Here is a 26081-nt window from a genome sequence, read left to right on the forward strand (position 1 = left end):
CATTTAGTGACCGATTAAAGTTACAATGACACTGAAACAAGTGACGTATGACTGTTTTTCACACTTATAACCGTTGTAGCATCCCTCTGGTCACATGATTAAAATTCAGACACTGGATAACTGACTCATATTTATGACGGTTGCACAGTGTCCCGGAGTCATGTCATCTCCTTTTGCCACCTTTTGACAAGCAAAGTCAGTGGGGAAGCCAAATTCACCTAACAAGCATGTTACTAACTTAAGAACTGCAGTGATTCACTTAGCAACTGTGGCTAGAAAGGTCATAAAATCAGGCAAAATTCACTTAACAACTATGTCACTTAGCAACAGAAATTTTGGACTCAATTGTGGTTGTAAATCGAGGACTACCTTTATTCAATCTTTTAAGAATGAACAGACTCTGCACTTTCAGAGAACTGAAATTTGCAAAAAAAAAAAGCTACATATTGTTTAAAACCAAATGGCAGAGAAATTATTTTAATCTTCAGTGACTATATTGCATCTTCCTTGGTTTATGTAAACTTTTAGTCATGATTCCAGAACAGAGCTTCAGAAAGTTCTGTCCTTTTATATTTTTACTAGTGTCGGGAAGAAAGGATTGCTATAAATTCTTCCCCAGCCAGTTTACTTCTGCAAAGGAGATGCTTTGCTGCCTATTAACAGTTGCCTGAGAGTTATCTGCAGAATGTGTCTGGCTGTAACTTACTTATGATGAAGTAAGAGCCTATGATCTGCAGTTAATTTTTTAAAATCTAGTTTCCATCATGAAAGTAAATAGGCCAGATGGTTATTCAATTGTATTAAAGATGTAAATGTTTTGTTCTTCTTGTGTAAATGATACTAGAATATAAAGCAAACTAATCATTCAGAGTACACCATCATGAGATTATGTACCTCAACAATTAGACACAGTTATAATTTCCTCATTAGTCACTGTGTTATGGAGCAATTTGGAAAGTGAATAAATACATTTTCAGAAAAGAATAGCTCAGTGGTTAAGCACATTCTTTAAAGGTAGAAGATCTCGTATTCCATTTAGCCATCTTCAGTTCAAGGAAATAAGTTGATACCCCTTATACCACCTATGTGCTACCACCTGCCTCATTCAGAATCAGTATCAGGTAGCAAGTGATAAGCAAAATCTGGTTTGGGCTTTGGGGAAACTCTGCCAGTCAGAGTATTTAAAAAAAAAATGGATTAGATGAATAAATAGCATTGTAAATATTTGGACAGCAGTTAACAATGGCTAGGAAAGTGATGGCGAACCTTTTAGAGACTGAGTGCCCAAAAACTTCCCCCCACCCCCGCTCCGCCTCCCGCCCTGCCTGCTCCACCCCTACCCACCCCCTGCCCCGCCCACCCGCAGGGCCACGTACTGCCTCCATGGCCCACCACAGCAGATCACCCAGGCAGCCCTGCAGTGCCATGGCAGCCACGCCCTCCACCCACACCCCGCAGCATCATCTGCATGCTCTGGGGCGTGAGGGCGGAGTCTTGTCGCTGCTGCCTGGCTATGTCCTTGGCTGCGCTGCTCTGTGTTGGCTGTGCCCAGGGGCGACTCTCCAGGGGGCTGCTGGTGAGGAGGGGGCCACGGGGGGAGGCGGGGCTGGGGCAACGGTGCGCATGCCCACAGAGGGGCCTCCGAGTGCCACCTCTGACATGCTTGCCATAGGTTCGCCACCATTGCGCTAGGACATACTGAGTTCACAAATCATTCTAACTCATAGTTTAATCATGATATATTGAATAAGCCACAAGGTTCATACAGTTTATTGAGTCATTGCTTCTAAACCATAGTTGCTAGGTATCCATGAAGTAAAGGCAAATGGTTTAATGTACAAGTAGTCCTTAAAGCCACAATAGGGGCTGGAGAATTTATTATTAAACATTTTGGTCATTAAATAAGGCTTTATGTGACTTCAACCGATTTTATTGATTTTTTTGCCATGTTCATTAAGAGAATCATATGGTTGTTAAGCAAATCACAATGTTGTTAAGCAAATCACACAGTTCTTCCATTGATTTTGCTTGTCAGAAGTTGACTGGGAAGATAGCAGATGACAATCAAATGATCCTGTGGTGCTGCAACCAATATAAATACATGCCTGTTATAAAATTGTAATCACATGACCATGGGGATGCTGCAACAATTGTAAGTGCAAGGACTGATCATAATTTCAGATGGTTGCTAAAATTTGGCTATACTGTAAATCAAGGATTTGCCTGTATTATTAGGATAATGGCCATAGAAGATGCATGGGTTTATTTTTACATGTCATATTTATATTTTAGTTATCTAAGAGAAACTACCTATCCCAGATTGATTCTGACCACTCAGCATTTGCTAAATGTTCCCATCTACTAGGAGATGTAACTGATAGTGGATATTATTTTGTGGAAGCTTTCTTCCTATGCAACAGTCTGCCCCCTGAGTTAGAAACTGCCCCCAACCTAGGATAATGGTCCTGCAAACTTGTAAAATAAATATGGCTAGATAAAATAGGAGCTTCATCTTGACATGAAGTATAGTTTAGCAGTTTCTAATGCTCTTTCAGCCACAAAACCTTAGCCTGGCTCTCAGACTTGTTTGTTGTTGTGAGCAAATGGAGGAGGAGGGAATAGTCCTGAGCAAAAGGTGAGCTAGAAATCAACTAAAAATTGTTCATCTGAGTGTTTTGTTCTACATCACTATTCCCTAATCAAGAGTTTTTATAGCAATAGCACTTAGGCTTATATATTGCTCCATAGTGCTTTACAACACTGTCTGGGTGGTTTACTATGTCAGCATATTATCCTCAGCAATTTCAGTCTTCATTTTATCAACCTCGGAAGGATGGAAGGCTGAGTCAACTTTGAGCCCTGTCAGGATTGAAATTAAGGCTGTGGGCAGAGTTTGCTTGCAAGACTGCATTTAACCAGGCACTGTATATGTATTAAAAAAAAAATCAAGGAAGGAGATAATAGAGGAGAGAAAAATGTATAGATACTTACCTGTTCAAAAAATTTTTGGGGAAATTTCCAGTCCTTGGGCATCTGTGTGTATCAGAATTGTTGTATTTTAGCACTGCTTGTGGAATTCCAAAAAGCATATAGACAACCACTTTCAAGGAGTGTCATGTAGAAGGATAATAAGATGTGATGCTCAAAATGTATGGTTTCTGGTGAAAGAATTATAAGACGAACCAAAAATAACAGATGAAATGACTTAAACATGTTCTAGCAATTATCCTCAATGTTCAATGTAAACTACAAATATTTAAGTTAGCGGTTTGGCAAACAAATGGAAGGGAAAGAGAGAAACAACCCCTAAAAAAAGTCTTCTCTAATGATTTTTATTCTATAGTTTCTATTATTTGGTATTTTGTATCTTTAACTTTCTAAAAATCTATTAAAAGCTTAAATAAAAATAAACCTAGAACTTGTGGACTCATGCATCAGAAAATGTTCATATTTTACTATTGTTTCCAATAGTTTTATGTGGTGATACCAATCAGTTATAAAGATATTGGAAACTTTCCTGAGGGTTATTGAAATCCAACGACAACAGACACATACACACTGATACACACACATGAACGCACACAAATAAAATCTTATTTGAAAATCATAGATGGATGGTTCCAATCTCTGTGCTACCAAATCCATATGATAACGATCTTGACTCCACTGAGCTTGATTCCACGGCTTTTCAAAGCTTTGAAACAGACTCCTGCTGCCTCCATAATCTGGTTAGATGTGTAGATCTTGACTGAGAGGAGTTGAGGGTGAAACAGATTTCTCATGCCTAAACTCAAGAGCTGGAGAATCATTCTGCAAAGATGAATTAATCTTCTTTGGAAGCAAGTTTTTCTCTCCAGTGTGGTGCTTTCCAGATGTGTTGGCCTTCTTTTCCTATAATCCCCAGTTGGCGTAGCCCAAGACTATGCTGGCTAGGGGATAGCAAAAATGGTAATCAAAGACATCTGGAGGGAACCAGGTTCTGAAATGCAATTCCAAAGGGTCAAATTACATGTGATTTAAATTGCATCTTTGAACTCTGTGATAAGGATTCACATGATCTTTTTTAAACTAATAGCAGTGTGGGAGCTTCATCTGGTTTGGGTTGATGAGGTGGCAGAAAGAACGTAAGGCATATTCCTTCTGCATGTGTCTTTAGAAAACCAGTTCTTTCCCGACTTTTTCTTAGCATTGCACATTGTAATTGTGCATTAATTCTTATAAAATTTCTTAAGGCCATATATATCCCTGGGTATTTCTGTACAGATGTCTAATTTATGCTGTTCTAGGGGTAAACCTGACCTGCTGGTATCTTGAAAAGGGGGAGGTGGCCATGAGCCTAAGGAAATGTGATATTATTGTTTTACTCTCTGGTGGTTTTCTTTTCAGCAATAGATCACATCTCATCCTTTGTATGACTGATACATTAATGTCTTATGCTTATTGGGAGATTTTGTATAATTAGGAAACCTCTCATTATGCAGCCCTCATCACTGGAAAAAAGCCTTGATTGCAGATTTTCATAGTCCTTGAATAGGTAGAGCTGCTGTCACCTGAAGCTGTGATGGTATCAGTGCTACCTCCGTTGTGAAGCGAAGTGCCAATTATTTGTACATTTTTGACAAATGACTGATAAATTGCTATCCCACCCACCGTCTTCTAATTAGTGATTATGCAAAAAGCTATTGCTCTGAAGATCATAAAAGTATCAAATCATATACCAATGCTGAGTACATGCTGTGAAAAATAAATCCATGAAATAAATCATCCAAGACCCAGTTGAGCTGGATGGTATAGAAATTCTTAAAAATAAACAAATGCTGTAAAGGAAATACATATGTATTATTTTGAATTGGTATTGTAATAGTAATATTGCTCTCAGCATGCATTGCAAAATTACAAATTTTTGTCTATTACTGGTAGAACTTACAGTCAAGAACACACTGAGAAGCAGCAAAAGAAGAAATAGACATCAGCATAAAGAGAGAAAGATCCTGATTTATTTAATGATAGTCATGCAGTTAGGCTTAAGTAGGAGAGACTTTTCCTATCATACTCTATACAAGTCTTGGACTATAAATACTATCATTACCAGACAAAATGCTTTAGTTTAGAGCAATGTTTCTAAATAGTGTTTCTCAACCTTGACAACGTGAAGATGTGTGAATTTTAACTCTTAGAATTCCCCATCCAGTGCGAAGTCCACATATCTTCCTGTTGCCAAGGTTGAGAAACGCTACCTTAAAATAACAGGGTTTTTTTGTTATTTTGTGCCCAGATATTTTATGTTTATGCTCTACAGCAAACCCCAAATATTTATCATAAAGGTGACTAAGTACTATTGATCTTGCTATGATACAAATATTCCTAAGAAAAGATTAAATCTGCTGTAGATATTATTAAATAGTTATCAATAGAAGAGAATACATACACTTCAGAGTTGAACTGTGGAGTCTTTTGTGCTCTCTGAGCTTAGTTGTTTGCTTGCAAATGTTTCATTACCCAAGTACCCAACCTATTAAATAGATTATTATTAATGCAGAGGAAGGGTAGATCTACCTGCCTTCAAAAGAATTTGTTCTTCCTATCTCTGTAAGTAATATCAACAGTGATAGCATTGGATTAACTTGTCTGGACTTGAAAACTAAGGGTGGGGTTTGGTTAGTCCTTGGATGGCAGTCCATAGATTATTGGAAATAAACAGAAACCACCTCTCTCTGTTGCCAAGATAATTATAGAGGTCTATCTATGAGTTCATTAGGAATATATTTAGTCTGAGGGACACTTGACTTTATAAATTGGTATTGCTTTTAATTTAGTTTAGTTTGGTTTAGTTTAGCTTTCATTCAGTACCATTAGGGAAAAACCCTAAAATAACTAATTTGATAATAGAATATAATGTCATATCTTGACAAAAACAGTCTCATTTTAAGCACAATATCAAGCAGTTCTCAAATTGGCAAAAAGCCAAAAAGTTAGAAACATACAACCTAAAATAGTTTCTGTCAGCCCTTTGAGGCAGGCTAAACTTGGGCACCAAAATTATGAATACAAAATTACTTTTATTATAGGGTTAAGATAACAGAATCTTGAAAATTTGAAAGTACCTACCTCTTCCTTGCCATTATCCTAAAGAGGGCTAGGAAGAATTGCCTGAGAGATTTTCCTCAAATTACATTCCTGCTTTGGACTCAGATTTCTCTTTCCTGACCATTTTCTTGGCTGCAGCTCTTCTTCCTGTTCCTCAAGATTATTCTCACTACAGTTTCAGATCTGTATTACAATAAATCTATGAGAGGAAACAAGCCAAATAAACATTCTGAGGAGGCAAAATGGATGTTACTTAGAAAGAGATTTCCTAATTGGAGGGTCACCACCACTAAGAAGACATGCCAGTCATATCTACCAGCGCAGTTAAGTTTTCTTTGAGTAGTGTGGTTCCAAAAATAAATGGTACATGTTGACAAGTTCATATAGATATAGACTAATCAAGAAGCAGGTCCAGAGGAGTTATTTGTGGAGAAGCTCAGTCAAGATGAGTTTCTCAAGCACTGTAGCTAAGTTTATGTAATACTGTTAACCTGATTACAAAATTAATTATTTGTGCTGGGTTTCCACAATAAACTAATACCTAAAACCAATGACCTAGCCTACATTTGTTTACCAAATGGAGTACTAAGTTATAAAAAAAATCTAGCTAAATTGATTAAAATTAAATAAGCTAGTTCACAAGGCAGTCAGAGAAGGTTATATGTAAGGCAGAACTCTGTTCCTCAGAAATTAGATTGCATGTCAACAGCTGGAATTGACATACATCAAAGCTGCCTCATGCCAAAAGCCATGTGGTAGATGAAAAAGATCTAACATCTCAGATACATTCCAGCTGTCCTTTGTAGCTTTTAGGCTTCCTAGAGTCTCCTGTTATTTTATTGCTTCTACACTTTCCTCAGCTTTATGATGTATTTCTTAAAATTAAAAAAATGATGCAATTTCTTCTCAGATTTCAATATATTTTAACCATTTTTCCTAATCATAAAACTGATCTAGCTGCATTAGAAGATACTCTTTGTTGGGATGTTAAAGTCCACTCTTTTTACTGAAAAGTGTTCTAGAAACATCTCACACAAGGAAGCTGGTTGGCATGAGGTTTGACTGATTGTTATTACAGTTCAATTTCATCTACTGATTTTTCACATTCTTGAACAGTAGTCTTTTTTTCACCTGTTACCTGCTTATTTTATCTGGAAATGCCATAAATGGATCTATTTCTATTCAAAATACTATTTAACTGGTTCATCTCATCTCTCTATTCATCAAACCTATACGTAGGTAGTTATCCCTAGTCCATCATGTCTTCTTTTATTGGCAGTTTCCAACCTGGCCCTCAGACAAATGTTTCCTTCATGGTTTACTATGCAATCCTGTTTATGCTGTAGATATTAGAAATGGAATATGAATTATTCTGCATTTGAATCATACAGTTTGGGCCTTTATTTTCTCTTTGATATATTATAAAATCTGGAGAATCACCATATGTGTGAAAGTACTACTTAAAATGATGAAGGTGATATGGATATAGAGCCCCATTTCTTGTTATCAAACAGATTTTTTTAATCATGGTAGCTTTCCTTCATGGTTTTATTTGAGAAATTAAGAAAATCCAAATTGAATTCAGTTACTTTCATAAAATGACAATACCCAGATATCCTTGAGAAGTGTGACTACCAAGTTGTTTTACATTTTTTGTTTTTTTTCTATTTAAACACAGATGGTCAGGCAAGGTAAGAAAACAGAAAGAAGACCGAAAAAGGTATAGACAGCTTGAGCAATTCAGGAGACATTTAATGGGAACAAATACAAAGTTCTGTATCTGGGTAAAATAATATGAATAGTACAAGTATAGTGTGTGGGGGAACCATGGAAAGTAATTACTCCACTCTACTTTGCTCAGTTTAAGCCTCCATTTGCAGCACTGTGTCCAGTTCTTAGAAATGTAGTTAAAAAAATGTGGTAGACTGGAGCGAGTTCAAAGATGGACTTACAAGACAATAAGCAATTTGAAAACCAAGTCCTGTGATAAACAGTTAAAAGATCTGCGGGGAGACATGGTAATGGCCTTCAAATATCTGAAGAATTGTCACATAAAGGAGTGACCTTAGTCTCTATCACCTCCCAAGTTAGGATCAAAACCAATAGTTTAAAACTAGAAGGGAGTAGGGTCAGGCTAGGTGTCATAATGAGCCCTTGACTTTATAGCAGAGGTGTCAAACTCAATTTCATTGAGGGCCGCATCAGCATTGCATTGCTCTCGGGGGGCCGGGTGAGTGCGGCCAGGGTGGGTGTGGCCTACTGGGTGGGTGTGGATGGAGTGGGTGTGGCCTACTGGGTGGGCTTGGCCAGCTTTACACCGTTCGCATCAAGGGTGCCTGTGGGGGCCTGGGCAGGAGTGGGACAGATCTGAGGGTCTCTGGCAGAAGGGGGTGGGACCAGGGCAAGTGCCAAGCCATGGTCCATTTCTTCATTCCTCACAAAGGATGACACCTCCCTGGCATGCACCCAGGGGGCGGGGCCGTCACAGCAGGGGCTGGTTCCTCGCTGTTTCTAGATGGCCTTGTGGAGCTAAGACTGAATGTGTTTCAGCATAGATGGCCACCACAAAATTGTACATTGGCTCCCAGCTGGACTGGGCCAGGGCCAAGGCAGTGGGGGCCGTTCCCTCACTGTTTCCAGGATGGCTTCGTGGGCCACATGAAACCACTTTGCGGGCCGCATCTGGCTCCCAGGCCTTGTGTTTGACATGTCTGCTTTATAGGATCTTCATCCATTGAAACAAGCTACCACATGAAGTACTAAATTTCCCTTCACTGGCCGTCTTCAGTCAGAGTCTGCCTGGGCATCTATCAGAGATTTTGTAGTGGGTCCTGCACTGAGTCACTCTCCTTCTTGCTGTAAAATTTCTATGAAGCAGGTAACATAGCAATTTCTTACCTTTCTGAAGTTAGGTTAGCATATTTCCAGAGCCTTATGAATGTATTAAAGTTGTTGTGTGAATTGCAAAAATAAAATGGCTCATAGACATGAAATCAACACCTACCCCTAATTATCTGTAGGAGGAGGAAGTTGCTTCTTATGACAAAGAATAAGTGTCAGACAGAATGCAACACAGTAGGTGCAATAACTAAATATGAAACACAGTAATATAGTAATGTTCCTTCAATTCACAACAGTTGTATATTGTAGGCACCTAATCAACATAATTAGGATGCCAGGGCAGGATATGGTATTTCAGTCTGTCATTACTGTGAATTTCCCATTTCAGACAACTCTTTTCTTCATCAAAGAAACAGAGTATCCTTTAGCTGGTTCCTTTTCGTCTCAAACTAGGAAATACAAAGTCTTTTAAAATCATAGCAAGCTGCAACATAACAAGTTTGGCAAGCATACATTTAATGATGATGCTAATTAAAAAGGAATTCTCTTGTTAGGTGCAAATAGAAGAAGCAAATTTATCAAAAGATTTCTCAGTTTATAATGAAGCAATACCTTTATTTGGTCAGTGACATTTAAAGGCTAAAAGAGTATAATAGCTCAGAGATGAGCTATTAGGGAGTCCTAATTCCATTTCATTATCAGCTATTAACTTACTTAAGTAACCTTATTGCAAGCTATTAATTCAACCATTTATGTTATGGGGAATTTAACATTGGTTTACCTTACTGGACAGTTAAAAGGGTTACTGAAATAATACTAACCCAGAATTTTTATAACATTGACTTGTCGAACAAACTGCTGTTGGCAGGGTTCATATGCTCTGCTAAACTAAACTATCGTTAATACAATTGTGATTTCATGATAACCTTATATCTATACAAGTACAGAAATTCTTAACTTGTCACTTCTGCCACTTTGTTCTAACTGGTATTCCTTCCAGAAGTTCTGTATGGATTCAATCTTTCAGGGTTTTACCTTAATTCTCAAGAGTTTCTCAAGTATAGAGGGAGGAGGGGTCAAAACCAAATAGCTTCTATTTTAGTTGAATCCATCTGAATTCCTACAGAATTCTGAACAAGTCCCTACAGCTTTCTTGGGAATTTTTTTGGGAAATGATTTACCTTTGTCTACTTCCTAAGAGAGAGGGAATGTCATTCCACCTGCTTTTGTGCCTAATGTGGGACTAGAACTCATGGTCTCTCCGTTTCTAGTCTAATCTCTTGCCACTAGAGCACAATGGCTCATGTGATTAAAATGCTGGGCTGACAATCAGGAAGCCTGCATTCGAGACCTGAGTGATGGGGTGAGCTCCTGTCATTCACTCCAGCTCCTGCCTACCTAGCAGTTCAAAAGCATGCAAATGCAAATAGACAAATAGGTACCACTTCGGAGGTCACTTTAAAGGAGACATGAAAGGAGCCTAACCTGGCATCCCCTGATTAACAATGATGCCATTGTCTAATCCTTTTAACCCAGCAGGATTTTGGGCTTCCAACATAAAAACAACAATTAGACTAAATTGGCATTCTTCTGAAAAAAATACAATAGATCAAATAATCCATTACAGAAAAATCAAAGGAACAGTTCTGTAGTTTAGCATAAAGGCTGTGGCAGCAAGATCCTCAGTGTATAAGCAGATAGTCTAAATAAATGATAAGAAGTTGTATAAAGGTCATAAAATATGTGTAACCAAGGGCACATTGTCCAATTTATAATTTTGTTATTACATATTCAAACAAGAACCAAATGCAGTTAAATATTTATAATCCCCTTTCATGCAAATCAGAAATTCAGTTGGTAAAAGTGTTGCCTTTGGGAGCTTTTGTAGGAATTCTGAAATTGGGGGAAAGGAATAAAAATCCTTAATGTTTTAGAATTCAAGAACTCAAATTTGTGGGCTTTATACATATAAAAAAAAGAATACTAATGGGGAGGTGGAAAGACAGATAAAGCCTTTTTTATAAGTTGCCATCAATAACTTTTTTAGGTAGGCCATTTGTTCTGTGATATATAGAAATGGCATTTTCTAGGAATCTGAGCTACAGAAATAAGATTGATAGTATGATCAAAATTCAATTGGGGGCGAGTCTGTACTTTCCTTTTCCTTTTCTAAACACATCAGCAAAGTCTGCATATTTAAGGCAAGGCAGGGGGGAGTTCCTGCAGTGGGATGGTGGGGAGGAGATATGAAGCTCAGCAGGCTATATGTTTTGTTTGCCAGAGGATCAAAGGTTAAGTCCTCCTGGTCCCAATGAATATATGGATGGTAAGTCTGAAGCCAGGACTATTGGGAAATGTAACTGAGAGGCCAGATAAAGTTACAAGGGTTGCGGATGATGAGTAGAGGAGGTTCATTGCACTCTGTGGTAGATTCAGACAAAGGAGCTCGCTATTAATCATCTCAACCCAGATAGGAAAATGAATAGGCTGACTGGGCAGAGCATATTCAAGTACAATTGGGGATTTGGTGAAATGGTCCATGATCTACTTGAGCCTGCAATAGCAATAGCACTTAGACTTATATACTGCAACAATCTGGGTCCTCATTTTACCACCTCGGAAGGATAGAAGGCTGAGTCAACTTTGATCCGGTGAGAATCACTGCTGGCAGTCGACAGAGTTAGCCTGCAATACTGCATTCTAACTACTGCGTCGCCATGGCTCTTCAGCCATATTGATCAGCCTGTTTATGCAAAACAATATTTCTCTACCTCAGATCAAAATTTGGGCTCTTGGCAACTGGCAGGTATTTATGACAGATGCACTGTCCTGGGGTCATGTGATCTCCTTGTGTAACCTTCTCAGCTGGCTTCCGACAAGCAAAGTCAATGGGAGAAGACAGATTCGCTTAACGACTGCATGAATCACTCAGTTACAGTGATTTGCTTAACAACCATGGCAAAAAAGATTATAAAAGGGGCAAACCTCACTTAACAATTGCCTTGCAACAGAAATTTTGGGCTCCATTGTGATCAAAAGTTGAAGACTATCAGTATGTATAATGCTGTAAGTCAGAGCTCAAAAATTAAAGTGACCCAACCTCTGAGCTCCTAGAGGTTCAAGCCAGATCTGGAATGTTTAGGGTGCCTATTTGAAAAACCTCACTCCCCATAAATACAACAATTCAGTTGATGCTTCAAGAGGAGGATGCAGTAGGGATGTCTTTCAATACACATAAAATTTTGTGGCTTCCTCTGTTATGGGGGGGAGGGGCTCCTAAACTTCTTCCCATGGCTCTGCTTCCCCCTCCTTACATCTCCTGGGGACATCTGAAAGGAAAGTTGCCAAGAGCCACTTTAGTCTAGAAAAATATGCTGTGCTGGTGAATTACTCTGGAGGAGGTAAATGGTAATGTTTCCCCCTCTCTTCTTTCCATAGTTAAAGGCTGGATTTGTTTTTCAGAATGAGCACCAGATATTTACATCTTTATCATTTATAGCAAGGTCAGAGATTTAGCAGAAAGTTGAAAAGAAGAAGAGGAAAAAAAGGAAGTGAATAAGTTGAAAAAGTTGATCTCGCATGCTCCCAAGATCTCTGCCTCTCAGACATAGTAGTGTAGTTTCACATGGTCTAGATTGCTATCCATAAAAATAAAATCTATAATTTAACTAGCTTCACTGATTCTTGTGTCCGAGTTATTAACTCCAGCCATGTTTTTGCCTGAGATGGCTTCTTTTGCTCCCTGGCTTCCAACCAGTCTCGAAGAGGATTAAATTTCTTTAACTTTTTATATCTGATTGGAACCTTTTGAAATTGAATTTCTCCACATTCTCCACATGGGGTCTTAGACATAAGTCTTGCATGTATTTTCTTGGACAAATAGTTTCATGCTGCATTAGAAATGAGGGGCTGGGGGAGAGAATAATGATAGCTTCCTCTGTCTCCATACTCTGCCTAGAGACTTCCATTGATATCCAAACTGAAATTCTCCGGGGTGCCTTAATGAATGTATTAGTTCTGTATTTCACTTCTTGAATTGATCAGTAACTTAAGACCCTTTCTCTTCAGCCCACATCCTGAGCTAGCAATTGAAAGAAAGCAATATAGTTTTGCGGAAAGTACTTACATGATCAGGAAGAGTGGATTTTTTAATTGGTGGTTACTCATTTTACTGGATCATCAAAGTTCACTCTTAGGAATGGTACAAAATTAGTCTAATTGTCCAAGCCTGATTGTGCTGTAGTGGAGAGGGAGACTGTTTCCCATTGTAGAGCTTCCTCCGTCAGTTGACTAATTATGCTTGGGAAAATCCTTTAGCTGAGGAAGATACAACAAGGAAACTACACATTTGCCAAAGCTCCTACCATATTTAACAGTTAGATGTTGGAGTGTTACAACAATAGTATTTAGATTTGGACTGGGATAGGAGTTGCTAGTTGAGGCAAATTTTGTTTTACTTGCATGGCTAGCTGGTTCATCACCTAGCATAACTGATTCATCTGTTTGATTGTGAAACTGAAACAAGGCATAAGTAACTTGAGGAAGATATAAAGTGGAATCTAGCCATTGTTTACTGTCATAGTTAAAATGTAGCTTTCCCCCATAATATTCAGAGCTGGAGTGGAGTGGTCTTGTTTTCAGTCGTCCCATCAGATCTGGCAATGAGCCTCCGCTCCACAAACTCAATTCTGTACTCCTTACTTAACTGCAGAACCTCCAGAGCATGATATTGTTAGATGTAGCTTTTAGATGTCGTAGAGAATATTGGTCTACTCTGGAATACAAGAAATCAAACTATGTAGATATGCATGTCATATCCAGGATTTGAACTTTATTTTTTCCACCCCTTGCCTTTTCAAATCAGTTGGATTCTTAGTGATCCCTTTACCAGCCTTGAAGAGTTATATGTCTTTAATATTTATACAATGGTTCTATTTGAACTTAATGTTCACCTTTCCAGCATAAGCTCTTATATAACTAGGAAGGTTGATTTTACTATATGAAATAAGTCTGCAACAGCATAGCTTTGCCAGTATGGTAAAAGGTTGCAATCTCTTGCATCTCCTCTCAGGAACTCTCTGGGTCTACATAGCTCCATCTCCTGGTTTGGTGTAGTGCCTTGGGAGCCGCTGCTATTATGTGTTTCCCAGAGCATCTTCCCCTACTCCCTAGTGTAAAAGAGAGAGGACTTCCACAAGCTGAGCTGCTTTTCTGGCAATTTGCTTGGGTGCTATCCAGTTAGTGTTTACTCTTAGCAACCATGTAGATTTTTTCAGGAGGAAATTAAAGAGATAAAAATGAAGACACACAAACAGAATTTATAGTGTCACCTCCAGATCCTGTAGTACTGAGGCATGAAGCTAGAGATATGAGGAAAGATATAGACCAGTGGTTCTCAACCTGTGGGTCGGGACCCCATTTGGGGTCGAATGACCATTTCACGGGGGTCACCAAACAACGCAGTCTTTCATTTTTTCCCCTTTTCCTTAGCTGTGTACTCCCTTTTATTCTATTGGCTTTTGAAAGCCAATAGAATAGACTCTCTTGAATAGAGTCTAATTCTATTGGCTTTCAAAAGCCAATAGGAATTGTCCAGGCTGTCTCTGCCCTGCTGAGCCCGCCAAAAGTCCCATTCTGCAAATGGTGCTGCACCAGTTGAGTAGTGCTCGACTTATGACCAGTTGAGTAGTCCTTGACTTACGACCGGTTGGGGGTCGTGGCATTAAAAAAGTTGAGAACCACTGATATAGACAATCTCACAGGATATAAATAAAAATAAATTTTATTTTTTTTTAAAACCTTTGAGATATTGCAGGTTTGGATTTGTAAAGCGATACACAAATATTTTGGTTTCCCAATGCATATAAAAATTATGTTTACGGTATACTGTAGACCACTATATATATATGCAGTAGCATTATATGTGTACAAAACAATGTACAAATCCTGATTAAAAATAATTTATTTATATAAATGCTAGTCATCATCTGAGCCTTCAGCGTGTCATAACCTTTTTGCTGATGGAGGACCTTGTAAAAATAACCACCCACAAATATTCAAATTATAATAAAGCAAAGTACAATAAAATAAGGTGTTCCTATATTAAGTATCCCTTTCACTTTATGCAAAAAATATAAAAAGCTAAACGTAAAAACATTGATTAGCAACAGAGATATAAAACCCTTTGAGCTATTCAAATTACAAATCAGAACTTAAAGAGAAAAATATTAAAAAAGTAAAATTCTAAAGCATGCTGTAATATTATGTTGATCTGTTTCAAATTTAGACACAGTGTTTCTTTAAAAAGGTTTTAAATTGCATAAAACACACAACTTATTCCGAGAAAATAAATACCACAGAAATACATTCTTTTACCTATCATTCTGAAATTATAGTTTCCTGAAACAGATTTCTCTTGGTTTCAATTATACCTGAATTTTTCCTCCATATCTCTAGGGAACCATTTTTCCCTCTCTAGTTGGTTCTCAGCCTCTGATCTCATTTGAAAAGAGATTTATTTTTCCTTCTCTTCCTCTCCAGCAGAAATGGATGGTTCTTTGGGTAATGGTCCAGCTGATATGAATCTAAGCCATGACAGTGTTGTCTTGAACATTGCTAAAATATAACTGACTGACAACAAGTGAAAGCTTTCCCTACAGAATAATTTCCCAAGTAGATTTGCAGTATATGGCAGCCTTAGGTCAGGGATCATTATCATTGTAAATAGATTTTTATATATCTAGGATGCATATTCATCAAAGGGTCATCATCTTTTGGTTATGGATAAATGCCTTGCTTGTTGTAGTCTTGATCTAAACGTACAAGATTGGAGTACCTGGAACAGCTGCTTCCCTGTATATGAAGTCTAGCTGAAGTAAAAAGAAGTCATGTAATACTGCATATTGCTTAATTACAGTAATTAAATGCTAGGTAGCTGAATTGCTAATTTGCACCCCCAGTAAGGGAAAACAGAATAATTTCATATATATTCATAATACAGGTTTATCTACTAATTAAATTATCCCTTATCTATCCATATCTTCTTTTCTCAGTTATCAGCTGTGAAAACCAAATGATCTCTGTTACGACCAGCAGCAGTAGGATTAAGGTGTCCTCTAGTTATATATTGCTGAGAATTAAAGAAAAATCTCTGCCCGTAGAATTAAAACTGATTGAGGAAACTACCACACATATGGTGTGGGAGATATGGAAATGTGGAAAATGCAGTGCACTCATAGATGAAAAATATTGAAGGGCATTCAGCATTTAGCCATATGTCAAAAGTAGGTCATTTTTGATGTTAGCCTGGATTGTTGACATTCTCATATATACAAATAGTAGTTTAGAGAATAATTGTTAAGACTTGATGTGATCTGAAAGATTTAATTAGGAGCTAGGTAGCAGGTTATTTATAACCACGCTGCCAGGCTGGCACAGATGTTATTTGCTCTCAGAGCTTTTCTGTCTTTTTGTCAAAATTTCTGGCCACTGTATTCCTGAGGGCTATCTCTTAAAATCAATGTTTCTGCATCTCTCTGGCTTCTGGTTTTGACTGTGGAGTTTGCTGCTGGGTTCTTAAGCACAGCAGGAGATGCCTCTATTTCTTGAGATTCACCTGCTCCCTCAGATTAAGAATTTTTGATGGGAATGCATATTTGTCTTTAGCCTGGAAAAAGGTAGTGGTATATTCCTGTCAAGAAACTATGACTCAGCCTGGCTCTACTGTATAAGTAACTACTGTTCTGTCTTCAATCTCATTTTGTGGAAAAGTTGTTGAAAAAAGACTGTTATCAAATGTTAATTGGAATGATTTAAACCTGGATTTGACATTGTATAAACTGGTAGAGCTTTGGAAATTAGCAACCCCATCAGTTAATTAAATAGCTTCCCAAATAACTGTGTTTGAGCTCCTGGACTTCCACTATGGTGTGACTCTGATTTAATAGCAGAACACTTATTTTGTAAAGAGATGATCCCAATACGACTCCTGGATTTCCTAATTAGAAGGGTTGGGAAGGCTTCTTCCATGAACATGGACCAGTTACTGTGAATCAGAGGAAGCATGCTAGGGGACTGAAAGTTCATTGTGTTGTGAAGTGGATTCAGGTGAACATAATCATTGATACAAACTGAACATTTTTTCATGCACTACTATTATAAAATGACTGATCTCTAGCATTCCTTTTATTGTATTTCCATATATCTCTACATTTCTTGGCTGACTCAAAAGGGAATAGTTCATTGATTCTTGTAGAGCCAGAAAGTGATTCTAAGGAATTTTATGGATACAGGACTGTGGATAGATAAAAGCAAGATAATTTCTACTCTTCTTTGTGGAATACCATCTTGCCTTTTGTGGTTTTCCAAGCTTCCTCTCAGAACAAATTCCCACACTGTCTCATGATGCTAGCTCACTTGCAGAAAAAGTTCAAATGAGAAATTGCTATGAATGGAAGCCTTTGCAATAAAGAAGCTTAAACAAAGCGAAATTTCCATAACACTATAAAAATGTTTTTCGATATTTTTTTTTCTATTTCAATACTGTAAGCCCTAATACCATTCACTGGGAAGCTTCTGAGGGGGCAAGATTATGTTCACTGTTCTCAATCATGTGTGAAACAATCCCTTCAGATAAAAAATTGAACCACACTAAGTTGTTTTATAGAGAAACAGAAATCCACTATGGACATTTATACTAGTAATGCTGTAGCTTTCCAAATTTTCCCATCTCCCTACCCGCAAACCAACGAATTAAATTTGGGATCAAAATACTCCCTAGCTACAACCTTAGTACTGAGGTGGTAGCTCCTCTTTATTAACTGGAGACTCTAATATTTTAGAGTCTGTTTTCAAAACAACAATTAATTCATCATAATTTGGAGCAGTTATTATAGATGAAATTTACTCCTCTCTCCATCTGATCATTTATGTACTTCTCAGTTATGTTTAATGAAGAATTTTTTTGCTTTCATTTAAGAGCTCTCTCTTGATTATGGATTTTTGGTTTATTCCACGCAAAGGGCTCCTGGTGCATCCCATCAAATGAAACATTCAGTTCTTCCAAATTGGCCTTTTATTATGCAGTGTCCCTGCATTGAGAGCCAGTTTGGAGTGGTGGTTAAAGCATCAGGTGAAAAATCAGGAGACCATGAGTTCTGCTTTGGACACAAAGCCAACTGAGTGATCTTGGGCCAGTCACTTTCTCTCAGTCTTAGGAAGGAGGCAATGGCAAATCATTTCTGAAAACCTTGCCAAGAACTTGCCTGGATAGTCTCCAAGAAACAATTCAACAAATCAACGGAAGGAAAAAAAATGTTTGCATTATTCTTCAAGCATCATTGAATATTCAAATAATATTATGTTCTATTTGTAACTTTCTGTATTACTTTCAGCTTTTTCTTTTCCCAAAAATTCTAAACAGGAGGAAAAATCTAAAAACTATAGTTGTCATAAATCTTATAAACATGGAAATCAAACCAAATTCAATTATATTGTGATGTTTCTGCCTGCATGTTTATTTTCCCTTTGGTTATAAGTAGGCTGCAATTATGAGCTTGGCATGGTCTGTGCCATGAAATACTACCCCTAAGAATTCATATTATATCTGCTTTTCTTGCCCATTCCCAAAATTTTAATTGAAAATGTCAAGTAAAAGAGAGATGGGATTGGTGAAATAGCTTATATCTGAAACCGTGTGCTCAGGATATAATTTTCATTATCAGTGGAAGTTTTTTTCTGGTTGCGAGCAGCAAGGTTTGCCGACTTTTGAGGAGATTATAAGAATTAATCTCTTCACACCCACTCTGTTGACCTGATGATGCTTCAACTCCCACCTCCCAGCAACTATTTACATTTTAATAATTCAACATAATTTATGCATCCCCTAATTTATCTCATTTCTTTTACAAATTCCACACCAGCACAATTTTGTTACTTGAAAGGAAATTTATGGTGCCTTTTTTGCAGCATCCCATCCCTGCGAGCACCTTTTAGGGGCAGCTTCCTGTTCTGGATCGCATCATGATCAGCAAGAACAAGTATCTTCTTTTGCAGAGAAGCACCCTCAAGAGACTGTGTACATTGTGTAATTCTGCTTCTCGCCAACCAAGACTTACGGGCCATTGTTAAGGGCAGCTGGATTTGCTCATTACAAGAACTCAAGTCATTAGTGCAGTAGTAGAAAGCTCTTAATACAATCCCTTGTTCACAATTATAAATCAATCTAAATATCTTTTAGATATTGCGCTGTAGCTTACTCAAGTGTATTCATCCGAAGGGGATGCACTAACTTCCAGTCAACGGATATTTATGTAATAGAAGTATTTTTTTTTACATTCTCTGCCTCTTGTTAGAAAGCATAATTGTTTTACCCTGAACTGTGGTAAGATTGTCAGTTACAGATTTTCCATACTGAATAAAGGAAAGAGCAATTATATTTTTCAACTTACTGCTTGCTCTGGAATTGAAAGGCTCAAGTTGATATGCAGAAATTTTAATTGAGGTACAGCTGTCTCTGTGTCTATTATACTTCTGAAAGGAAAACATTCTCCATAGCAAAGGATGTAATAATATTTGGTGAAATGTTGGTTTTACATTTATACTACTTTAGCTCAGTTACAGTGAAAAATAATATTAATTAGAAAGACAAAAATGCCAAAAGCCATGGATAAAACTTTTAATGCATTTAATTGTTACATTAATATCTAGCTTTCCCCCCCAGAAGCTCATAGTGCTATAGATGTCAATCCTTCTCAGATCAGTTATTGGGCTCTTAAAAGCTTAAAATAACAGCCTGTTTGTTTTTTTAAGACCAAATTGTACTCATTTTTGAGGATATACTATGCCATCCTATGGCTTCTAGTCAAATATAGCGATTAAGCTGAGTGACAGATTGTGTGTAGCCTGGGATTGAATAAAAAAGTTTGTAGACACAAATAAATAAGAAGTAGTGGATGAATTGGTTGACTTACGGAATATGTCTTATCACATATACAACTTAGCCCAAATGCCAAGCAACTAGGAAGAAACATTTCAAATTAATAAAAGAGACTCCACTTTAACTTACTGTGTATAAGAATGGGAAATTGTAGGAGAAACAGAGCCAGGGGGTGGGGGGAAAGTTTGTAGTTGTTATGTAGCCATAAACTAAGTCTGTTGTTGTTATGTTGTTAATTGCGAAGTCGTGTCCAACCCATCGCGACCCCATGGACAACATTCCTCCAGGTCTTCCTGTCCTCTACCATCTTCTGGAGTCCATTTAAATTCACACCTACTGCTTCAGTGACTCCATCCAGCCATCTCATTCTCTGTCGTCCCCTTCTTCTATTGCCCTCCATCTTTCCCAGCATTAGGCCCTTCTCCAGTGAGTCCTTCCTTCTCATTAGGTGGCCAAAGTATTTGAGTTTCAGCTTCAGGATCTGGCCTTCTAAAGAGCAGTCAGGGTTGATCTCTTCTAGGACTGACCGGTTTGAATGCCTTGCAGTCCAAGGGACTCGCAGGAGTCTTCTCCAGCACCATAATTCAAAGGCCTCAATTCTTTTGCGCTCAGCCTTTCTTATGGTCCAACTTTCACAGCCATACATTGCAACTGGGAAAACCATGGCCTGGACTATACGCACTTTTGTTGGCAGGGTGATGTCTCTGCTTTTTAGAATGCTGTTAGATTTGCCATAGCTTTCCTCCCCAGGAGCAAGCGTCTTTTAATTTCTTGGCTGCAGTCCCCATCTGAGGTGATCTTTGAGCCCAGAAAAATAAAATCTGTCACTACCTCCATTTTTTCCCCATCTATTTGCCAGGAATTGAGAGGGCCGGATGCCATGATTTTGGTTTTCTTAATGTTGAGTTTCAAGCCAACTTTTGCACTCTCCTCCTTCACCCGCATCAAGAGGCTCTTTAGCTCCTCTTCACTTTCTGCCATTAGAGTGGTATCATCTGCATATCTTAGGTTGTTGATATTTCTCCCGGCAATCTTAATTCCAACTTTTGATTCATCTAGCCCTGCCTTTTTCATGATGTGCTCTGCATATAAGTTAAATAGGCAGGGCGACAGTATACAGCCTTGCCGAACTCCTTTTCCAATTTTGAACCAATCAGTGGTTCCGTGTCCAGTTCTCACTGTTGCTTCTTGACACGCATATAGGTTTCTCAAGAGACAAATAAGATGGTCTGGTATTCCCATCTCTTTAAGAACTTGCCACAATGTGTTGTGATCCACACAATCAAAGGCTTTAGCGTAGTCAATGAAGCAGAAGTAGATGTTTTTCTGGAACTCCCTAGCTTTCTCCATGATCCAGCGTATGTTGGCAATTTGATCTCTAGTTCCTCTGCCTCTTCGAAATCCTGCCTGTACTTCTGGTAGTTCTCGATCCACATAATGCTGGAGTCTAGCTTGTAGGATTTTAAGCATAACTTTACTAGCATGTGAAATGAGTGCAATGGTGCGATAGTTTGAACATTCTTTGGCATGGCCTTTCTTTGGAATTGGAATGTAAACTGACCTTTTCCAATCCTGTGGCCACTGTTGAGTTTTCCAAATTTGCTGGCAAATGAGTGTAGCACTTTTACTGCATCGTCTTTTAAGATTTTGAATAGCTCAGCTGGAATACTGTCACCTCCACTAGCTTTGTTGTTGCTCAGATTTTCTAAGGCCCATTTCACTTCACATTCTAGGATGTCTGGTTTGAGGTCAGTGACCATCTCATTGTGATTATCTGGGACGTTAAGCTCATTCTTTTATAGTTCTTCTGTGTAGTTTTGCCATCTCTTCTTAATGTCTTCTGCCTCTGTTAGGTCCCTGCCATTTTGGTCCTTTATCATGCCCATCTTTGCATGAAACATTCCCTTCATATCTCCAATTTTTTTGAAGAGATCTCTGGTCCTCCCTATTCTGTTGTTTTCTTCTATTTCTTTGCACTGTTCATTTAAGAAGGCATTCTTATCTCTTCTAGCTACTCTCTGGAATTCTGCATTCAATTGGGTGTATCTTTCTCTTTCTCCTTTGCCTTTCGCTTCCCTTCTTTCCTCCGCTATTTGCAAAGCTTCCTGAGACAGCCATTTTGCTTTCTTGCATTTCTTTTTCTTTGGGATGGTTTTAGTTGCTACCTCTTGTACAATGTTGCGAACTTCCATCCATAGTTCTTCAGGCACTCTGTCTATCAGATACAGTTCCTTAAATCTATTTGTCACCTCTACTGTATATTCATCAGGAATATGATTTAGTTCATACCTGAGTGGCCTAGTGCTTTTCCCTACTTTTTTCAATTTAAGCCTAAATTTTGCAACGAGAAGCTCATGATCTGAGCCACAGTCAGCTCATGGTCTTGTTTTTACTGACTGTATAGAGCTTCTCCATCTTTGGCTGCAGAGTACATAGTCAATCTGATTTCTATGTTGACTGTCTGGTGATGTCCATGTGTAGAGCTGTCTCTTGGGTTGTTGGAAAAGAGTGTTTGTTATGACCATCGTATTCTCTTGACAAAATTCTATTAGCCTGTGCCCTGCTTCATTTTGTACTCCAAGGCCAAACTTGCCTGTTATTCGGTTATCTTTTGGCTTCCTACCTTAGCATTCCAATCCCCCATGATGATAAGGACATCATTTTTGGGTGTTAATTCTATAAGGTGCTGTAGGGCTTCATAGAACCGGTCAATTTCATACTCTTCAGCACCAGTGGTTGGGGCATAGATTTGGACTACTGTGATATTGAATGGTTTGCCTTGGATTCGAATTGAGATCATTCTGTCATTTTGGGGATTGTATCCCAGTATTGCTTTTCCTATTCTTTTATTGACTATGAAGGCTACTCCATTTCTTCTGAGGGATCTTGCCCACAGTAGTATACCTGATGGTCATCTGAGTTAAATTCACCCATTCCTATCCATTTTAGTTCGCTGATTCCTAAGATGTCGATGTTCAGTCTTGTCATCTCTTTTTTGACTACGTCTAGCTTGCCTTGATTCATGGATCTTACATCCCAGGTTCCTATGGAGAAAAAATCTTTACAGCATCGGACTTTCCTTTCACCACCAGATATATCCACAGCTGAGCGTCCTTTCGGCTTTGGCCCAGTCGCTTCATTCTTTCTGGCACTACTAGTACTAGCCCTCTGCTCTTCCCCAGTAGCATATTGGACACCTTCCGACTTGAGGGGCTCATCTTCCAGCGTCATATCTTTTTGCCTTTTTAGTACTGTCCATGGGGTTTTCATGGCAAAGATACTGGAGTGGGTTGCCATTTCCTTCTCCAGTGGATCACATTTTGTCAGAACTCTCTGCTATGACCTGTCCGTCTTGGGTGGCCCTGCACGGCATAGCTTATAGCTTCATTGAGTTACGCAAGCCCCTTCGCCACGACAAGGCAGTAATCCATAAAGGGGAAACTAAGTCTACCCCCCCCCCCATTGCCGTTGAGCCTTATCTAGCTCTAACAGGGTGCTGACTGTTGATTGAGAAATAAATCAGTTAAATTCAACCTTCATGGGTGGATGTGGTTTTTCATGCCTGATATTAACTTTTTGTACAGTTTCCAAGATTCCATATAGGTATTCCTTGACTTACGAATGGTCACTTAGCAATCATTTAAAGTTATGACAGACTCCCCCCAAAGGTACTTATGATCTGATTCCAAAATTTTGATGACTGTCCCTCATGATCATGTGACTGCATTTCAGGTGCTTGGCAACCAGCCTGCATTTATGGTTTGCAGTGTCCTACAGTAGCTGTCTTTTTGTAGGAGAAGAGCAAGCAGAGCTGGAGGGCAGAGTTAAACGTATCATCAGTTTAGCAATAGCACTTGGATTTATATACTGATCCATAGTGCTTTACAGCACTCTCTAGGCAGTTTGCAATGTCACATATCACCCCCAACAATCTGGGTCCTCATTTTACTGACTTTAGAAATATGGAAGGTTGAGTCAACCTTGAGCCCCATCGGAATCAAACTCTAGGCTGTGGGCAGAGTTTGCCTGGAGTACTGCATTCTAACCACTGTGCCACCAAGGCTTTTTGTGCTGTTTAGAGTTCTTGTATTGCTACAATACAAGAGAACCAAGTCGATCCCACCTCATGAATTCCATTGAACCTAGTGCCAATTTAATGCTGACCTTTAGTTGACCAGATTCTTGTGCACAGGCTTCAATAAATCGTTTATGCTGCAATCTATACGAATGACCTTGATTCATTGTGCCTGATAGTTGGTACATGATCTGGAAAAAGGTGCAGCAGGTGCTTTAAAGAGTTGCAGAAAGGTGGCTTCTGAACTCCATGAACCATCTTTCTGGAACTGAAGAACTGAAGCACTGTACAGATCTCATGTAAACCATTCTACTTGCAAATCCTGAAACAATGAAAAGTCATGCAGTAATAGAATGTTCAAAGTCCAATTAGGATAAGTATTAAAAGCATTCAGAAATAAATATCAGTTGCAAAATGGAGTCTTTAGAATACCAAATAAAATATTTATTACAAAGAAAAGCAGAACTGAGTCTTTCATACTTTTTAGCATTCAAATTGTTATGTGATGCTCTAGAATTTCCCTTATGAGTAATAAAAATCATCTTTTTGATTTTTTAAAGGAATGATCCATTTCTGGCAACAAATAATTTTAGAAATCACTCTGAGCTAACTGCTTTCCTGAAAACGAACTCTTCAGTTTGAAGTCTTTACCCTGTTTGTCTCTTAACATTTTATTTTGTTAAATAATGGGTCAGGCTTTCTTAAAAAGTAATAAAATAATATTTTTATACAATAGTATCTTGGTACTCAACTGCTTTGAAACTCATTGAATTTGATACTCAACACATTTTGGTGTGAAATTTTTGTCCTGGTACGTATCTGTTTGTTGGTACTCAACACACAAGCTAAAACTTGTCAGTGTCAATTGCCTTGAGACTCTCTTTAAGAGTGGAAATTTGTTTGGTATTCATCATTTTTGGTACTTATTGCGTCTCTTGGAACCAATTAACGATATGTACCAAAGTACCTCTGTATTGTTATTTAATTTATATATAACATTACAAACTACAGTATTGTGGGTTTCCTTTTTTTTAAAGAAATATTACTTGCAATATTTTAGAAGTTCAACAAAGTGTAGACTTTCTGAAAGGATGTGTATGTGTGTAAACGCATCTGTCCATCTAACCCATCCATCTGTACATCCATTCATATTACAAAATTGGTTTTCAAATAAAAGAAAATGGAATTCTAATTGACAACCCAGGCAATCAGATTTCAAGACATTTATTTAGGGGGCTTCCGGTGGATCTGCGCGCGCGATGGCGGCTACTTTGTAGCCGTCCTCCTGGGTAAGTGTTTGAATCACTATGAACAGCGGCCATCAGCTGTTCAGCGGTTCAAAATCCCCCTCCCGGGCAAAGGGGGGGGAAGAGGGTTGTCTGAATAGTGGTAGAGCCACTCTCATGCACCCCCAAGGCTTTTTTTTGGGGGGGGAGAGGAGTGCTCCCACGGAGTTCAGACTGTCTCCGCTTCCCAGCTGCTTTTGTCCCTAGGGACAAAACAAGCCGCTGCAACCACCTCCGCGATTAAAGTGATCTGGTGAGTTTTTTTTAGAGGCGGACAGAGCTGAGTAGAGGATTTAGCTTTTGCTTTCTTTGCTTTTATTTGGATTTTAAGTTTAAAGATTTACTTTTACTTTTATATTCCCTCTTTTTATTTTTTTTTCTTTTGTTGAAAGGGGAAGTAAAATGGCGATCGGCAAGCCTTTCGTTTTTTTTTGGGGGGGGGAAGGTAGAATGGCGATTGGCAGGCTTTTTGGTGTTTTTTTTAATCCTTTCCCTTTTTTTTTTAATGATTGGAACGGAATGTGGATTTGATTTTGATGTTGGGTTTGGATTTTAGAAGCATTATTATTTTTGTTTAACTTCTTTGTTTTGCTTTTTGTACTTTTAAAAAAATGGAATGGATTTTTTCTATTTAATTATTTTTTTCTTCTTCCCTTTTCTTTTTTTAACTCCTTTCTTTTTATTATAATGATCTCCTTTTGAAGGATTTTTTGATTTTTTGGAGTTAATCTCTCTTTTTCTTTTGTTTAATTTTTGTAACTTTTAAGAAGGAGTAAAGATTTTTCTAAGATGGCTCCAAAGCGTTCAGTATCTTTTTGTTATAATGATCTCCTTTTGAAGGATTTTTTGAATTTTT

The 26081-nt window shown here is 38.2% G+C and overlaps 1 protein-coding gene and 1 long non-coding RNA gene across 4 annotated transcripts in view; one reads left to right on the top strand and one right to left on the bottom strand.

Annotated features, from left to right (window-relative positions):
* PREX1 (phosphatidylinositol-3,4,5-trisphosphate dependent Rac exchange factor 1) overlaps positions 1 to 26081 on the top strand; it is a 239229-nt gene that overhangs the window by 55386 nt on the left and 157762 nt on the right. The window lies entirely within an intron of this gene.
* LOC120311586 lies at positions 1756 to 6389 on the bottom strand. Its single transcript, XR_005557667.1, has 3 exons — positions 6109 to 6389; positions 2992 to 3158; positions 1756 to 2082 (listed from the first exon to the last, which is right to left on the bottom strand). It is a non-coding gene; the product is annotated as an uncharacterized LOC120311586 (long non-coding RNA).

Source organism: Crotalus tigris, unplaced genomic scaffold, assembly GCF_016545835.1.
Source record: "Crotalus tigris isolate CLP2741 ecotype Arizona unplaced genomic scaffold, ASM1654583v1 scf7180000018371.15429387391:27106975, whole genome shotgun sequence".
Classification (NCBI taxonomy): Eukaryota; Metazoa; Chordata; class Lepidosauria; order Squamata; family Viperidae; genus Crotalus; species Crotalus tigris.